General features: G+C 42.1%; 1 long non-coding RNA gene across 1 annotated transcript; it reads left to right on the forward strand.

The window, feature by feature from the left end:
• The first annotated feature begins 2316 nt into the window (after nt 1–2316).
• On the forward strand, nt 2317–5114 carry LOC123984545. Its single transcript, XR_006828449.1, has 6 exons — nt 2317–2533; nt 2611–2656; nt 2732–2884; nt 3029–3194; nt 3277–3484; nt 4859–5114. It is a non-coding gene; the product is annotated as an uncharacterized LOC123984545 (long non-coding RNA).
• The last annotated feature ends 634 nt before the right edge of the window (nt 5115–5748 follow it).

The raw sequence follows: 5748 nt of genomic DNA on the forward strand, positions 1-5748 counted from the left end.
GGACACTGTTACAGTAGTCGAGTCGACTGAAGATAAATGCATGGATAAGTTTTTCCAGGTCTTGCTGAGACATAAGTCCTTTAATCCTTGATATATTCTTCAGGTGACAGTAGGCTGACTTTGTAATTGTCTTAATGTGGCTCCTCAAATTCAAGTCTGTCCATGACTACACCAAGATTTCTGGCTTGATTTGTGGTTCTTAACATTACAGATTGAAGTCGAGCACTGACTTTCAATCGTTCCTCCCTGGCTCCAAAAACAAGAACTTCAGTTTTATCCTTGTTTAATTGAAGAAAATTCTGGCACATCCGATTGTTGACCTGCTCAATACCGTTACTCAGCACTTCTATGGGATCACAGTCCCCTGGTGAAATGGTTATGTAAATCTGTGGGTCATCTGCATGTAGCAAACCTAAATTTAGTTATGCAATTTAATACATTTATGAGAATTGATACCCAGTTATTAATTTTATTATTCATAAAATCAAACCAGATTCCTCGTTAGGGCACCACCGGAGTTGTTATAATCCTAGAGTCTCCAGACCTCTAGGTAGTTTTTAATAATTATACAATTATCACTAGTTATCAGTTAGTTAATAATCGCTCAATTATCTTAAATCAGTCAGTCAGTCTCATATCTAAAGGGTCAATTCTCTTGGCAGGGACGTAGAAATAGGCAACACACACAGTTCTTGATTATATTACAGTGAATTTATTCTCTAACTACTGTTATAAAAAGATGGTTGGATACAGGGAACATAAACAATTGCTGAACAATGAGGAATGGAGTTCAATTGTGGGAAGCATTTGACTCATACGGCATAGGAAAACTAATGAAAGTAAGTTAACGCTATGAGTTTAGGAGTTAGAGGGGACATCTCTGACCGCAGAATGTGTGTTAAGTCTTACTGCTTGTCGGCGGCCTGCTTGGCCTGTTGCTGGTCCCACGCTAGCTGCCGATCCTGGCTTTTTGCTAGGGATTTTCTGGGGTTCTCCGTGTCTGATTGAAAACGCCGTCCTCCATCTGGCAATTCGGCTGTTTTCAGGTTTCCTTCGTTGTAGCTGGCGAGACCACGTGGCTTGGTCTGACCTCGGTGAAGTTGGCTCGACGAAAAAGGCTTAAAAACGGAACTTGGTCGTTACTGAATTAGTCCAGTGTAACTTAACGGACTGATAACTTTAACAAAACAAAGAAAGAAACTAAAACAAACTGAGGGCAGATCGATGTTGCGGCACTTCACGTGTGTAGCTTCAAGCGAAACAAAAGGCCTGTTTCGCTGGTCGACTCTGAGGGCGTTGCCTGGCGAGGCACGCCGACGCGTGCCGAAGCGTCCAGAGAGCCGAGCAGAGCCGCGGAGAAAGCAAGGAGCGAAGACAAGAGAGCGAGAGGTTGCGTGTCGCTCTTTTGTTGCCTGGGGCGTGGTTCCCCAGGGGGTGTTTCAGATTTCCCAAGGGACTGACTTTCTAAACTTAATGTTTAAAAAGAAATCTATTTGCGTGTATTATAATCAAATATTTTCCACAATCGAACCTCAATGGTCCAAGGTTGTACTGTTCTAAGCATTTGGTAACAGGAAACAATTGTCACATTATTGGTCAGGATATTTATACATTTAACGGCATTTCCAATGAGGGCATGTAATACTTATTTCGTCCACTTGGGGGAGCTCAGGTTACATGAGGAAAGCTTAGATTAATCCAAGATCATCTCTCCTTAGGAACTGGGAATATTGTTGATTCATCCTTAAATTCAAGCTGGCGGTTAAGAGTATAGTAAAACCATTTCTTTGTCATCATTTCTAAAGGAATTTTGTAGGAAAGTATTATGAACAAGCATTGATTACATTAGATGAAGGAGTGTCTTGCTGAAAATAACAACACTGCAAAAGCAACTTTCTTTTCAGCACTAATATCAACAACGGATAGCAACAACATGTTAACATAACTACTCAAATAGAGGCAAACGTAATCAGGTAACTAAAGATTTAATTAAACTTAATTAAATGCTTTGAGTCTTTGGGGACTGCAGTCTTTTTTACATTCAAAGTTTGGCTGTCCTGGATTATGTCACACTTAGGTGAGACAAGGAGTATCCCTTTGATGGGATAATAAACAAAGAGCAAGGTCAGTTGCCACGGAAACATGTGTGGGGGGGGGCCAGTTTTGATAGGCTGTTCAGGGAGATGCCAATGGCTGGTTTGTGTCCCTTTGTCAGTTTAACAGTCAGGCCCCGCGTTATCAGCTTCGGAATCAAAAAGTTGCCAGTTTTATGGTCGGGCTAGCACTTAGAGAAAGCAACTTTGACCTCTCCCCTTCTTCTCTGGGGGAAGAGAAAGGAATTTTGGGATGGACTCTGTGCTCAACATCCTCAGTGAGACACTCTCAGAGGACACCTGTCCTGAGGTCATCCACCTGTCCTCGCGGCGTCTTCTTCTTCATGTGTCCACAATTTAGTCTCTAGACTGGGAGACCTTTGAGCAGTACAGCACCTGTACCACCATCATCCCCATCCTGCAGCACCTTAAATATAAAGGTGAGTGGTGTCCAGGAAAGGGTCCCTGTCCTCCAGTCTGATCAGTCCTCTGACTCCTTTTGTCTTTGTGTTGCTAGAACACCCGGAGGCCTTGTCCTGTCTGCTGCTGCTCTGCAGAGAGAAGTACGACAGAAACACACCTGGACACTCGTCTTAGAGACTCCTGGGTCCCCGTTAACGTGTCTGTCTGTGTATCAGGAGAGGGTGAAGATGGTCCTGAGTCGTCCCTGTCACCCCGAGGACCAGTTCACCACCAGCATCCTGAGACACTGGGTGTCCAATCATGACAACACGCTGGGAGAATACATCAAGGTCCAGCTGATCAAGAACAACCCGCTCCGCAAGAGACAGGTGAGGATGACAGATGACGTTTTGTGTTGACAAACGGATTAGGACAGAGGTGAGGACTGACAGGTGAGGACAGATAGGACAGAGGTGAGGACTATCCTGGAGGACTGGGAACCTGTTGAACAGCGGTTGTGTCTCTGTCCTCAGTCTTCACAGTTCCAGCAGTAAACTGGCTCAGCTTACCCTGGAACAGATCCTGGAGCTCATGGACAACCTGAGACTGAGCCTGAGCAACACCAAGAACAGCTGTCGGTACACACACAGGGTTATTGATTCACGTTCAGGCCAGCTGTGACGAGGTCCACAAGATGAGGTATGTACACACTCACACACACACACACACTGGCAGGTGACATCACTGCGGCGGCTGATGATATCACTTCCTCCTCCTGCAGGTTCAGCGACCTGTTCGCCCTGGCGGAGGAGTACAAGGACTCCCAGACAAAGTCTCCCAAGTCCCGCCGTAAGACTCCAGCCTCCTCGCCTCGCTTCCACCCACCAACAAGGAGGATAGTGCCTCCTGCAGCGTCCGCGTACATTGCCCCCCCTCCACCTGCTCCTCTGTGTGAGGACAACCTGAATCTGCATCTTGTTCTTTGATTGGTGCGTTTCAAAACTACAACGGAAAATTTTATATTTAATGTGTCTGATTTGTGAAACCAGGAAGCAACTTTGTGTCTTCACCAAGCAGGAACCTCCAGGTTTGAAAAGTGAAGCCTCAAACCTGCATTCTCTCTAACAGCCAGCACTGGTCCCATTTAGAGGAAAATAGACCGGAAAGCAGGGTAGGCTTTAGGGCGGGGCTACCTTGTGATTGACAAGTCGCTGTGTGTGACCCAAATATGGGTACCCCATGGATGTTCAGTCTGTGCTCAGGACGGAGCTGAACACTTCTTTTCTCTCAGCTGGACAGGTAGGCTGGAATAAAATACAGCTGCTTGTTACTTTCTATAAATTGAACTAAAAGACGTTCTGTTAGCTTCCTGCTTGGCTTCCAATCTGAAGGGGAGATGTTTTGTAACCTGCTTCGCTTCTCCAGCCGTTTGGGAACAGACGTTTGTTGGTCTGGAGAAGCTGAAGCATTTATTACGTGACACACCGACACCGTACTTTTACTGCCAGAATATTTTCCTCCTCTGAGATTCACTGTCACTCAAACAATCAAACACTCTGAGACTTCCAAATTAAAGGAGCTGCTCTGATAACAGCACCTGTCAAGTATACGTCCTGCAGGGTTTCCACTGGGTCTTAAAAAGTCTAAAATTTTGACTTAAATTCCATGAAATCTGCGACGTCAGCAGGTACACTGCATGCCAGCTTGTTAATTACGTAGCTTATCAATGTCATCGTCCATCCCGGAGTGCTGCTCATGAAATAAAATTATGCATAGTTGCTTTTTCCACACAACACAGTAAAGTAGTGAAAGGACATTTTATTTAGCTCAAGATTCAAGTTGTTATCACTAAACACCAAAACATTTCATTAAGAATCTGGAAATAGAGAATGTTCAACATTATTAATTAATTATCTGAGCAAGCAGTCAATTACTTTGTCTATTCAGCTTTATGCAAGATGTGCCTTATTTTGTGTCTGTTAAATGTAGAAATGACGGAAGATGTTTAAGGTTTTGATATTAATAAACGGAACTTGAATTGTAATAATGGAGATGTATTTGTATTTTTCGGGACTATCTGAAAATGGGTATTTTGTAAATTTCAAGTTGACTAGTAGTAATTTTGTTGAGTGAGTTTCCATTAGTATTTGAGTCTAGCACAATACATTTTTCAGTAGATTTCCCTCAGAGTATAAGTTGTGCACAATTACATTTATTGAGTAAAGAATTAGTGTAATTTAGTATGCAGAAATTAAATGTTTTTTAAAATTGTATTATTAATATTAATATTAATAATATTATATAAAAATAATATTACCACTACTATAAAAGTTTGGTTACAGTGCATGTTTTTGTCAACGCAGCCGAGGACCTGGACGCAGGCCTGATGGATCGACACAGCAATGCTACAAACTCCCCTCCCGTTTTCACCAGTGGAAACAAGTGATCACACCATATCCTTTTACATCTCTGATGGGTTTTTCAGCCATGTTGCGCTCTGCTGTAATGGAACATCCACTCATGAAAATACACATGGCAAGCTGTTTGAAGGTATCAGTCAATCACTCCCCTCTTTCCTTATTTTTTAGTCATTTTCCCATAACAAAATTGCTTGTAAATGTCTCGGTTTTCTATTCTTTATTCCAAGGTAGTTTATTTTAATAATATTTGAAGATATGAAAATTAAAATGTTTCTTAGATATTTCACCTTAAACTGGTGTTGTTTTGGTGTACTTTGATTTCAACTACCATGAAAAGACAAATGTTTATATTCATCATACAGTGGGTACGGAAAGTATTCAGACCCCTTTAAATTTTTCACTCTTTGTTTCATTGCAGCCATTTTCCAAAAATCAAAAAAGTTCATTTTATTTCTCAGTAATTTACACTCAGCACCCCATCTTGACAGAAAAAAACAGAAATGTAGAAATTTTTGCAAATTTATTAAAAAAGAAAAACTGAAATATCACATGGTCATAAGTATTCAGACCCTTTGCCGTGACACTCATATTTAACCTCAGGTGCTGTCTATTTCTTCTGATCCTCCTTGAGATGGTTCTACACCTTCATTTGAGTCCAGCTGTGTTTGATTATACTGATTTGACTTGATTAGGAAAGCCACACACCTGTCTATATAAGACCTTACAGCTCACAGTGCATGTCAGAGCAAATGAGAATCATGAGGTCAAAGGAACTGCCTGAAGAGCTCAGAGACAGAATTGTGGCAAGGCACAGATTTGGCCAAGGTTACAAA

This window comes from Micropterus dolomieu, linkage group LG15, assembly GCF_021292245.1.
Source record: "Micropterus dolomieu isolate WLL.071019.BEF.003 ecotype Adirondacks linkage group LG15, ASM2129224v1, whole genome shotgun sequence".
Taxonomy (NCBI): domain Eukaryota; kingdom Metazoa; phylum Chordata; class Actinopteri; order Centrarchiformes; family Centrarchidae; genus Micropterus; species Micropterus dolomieu.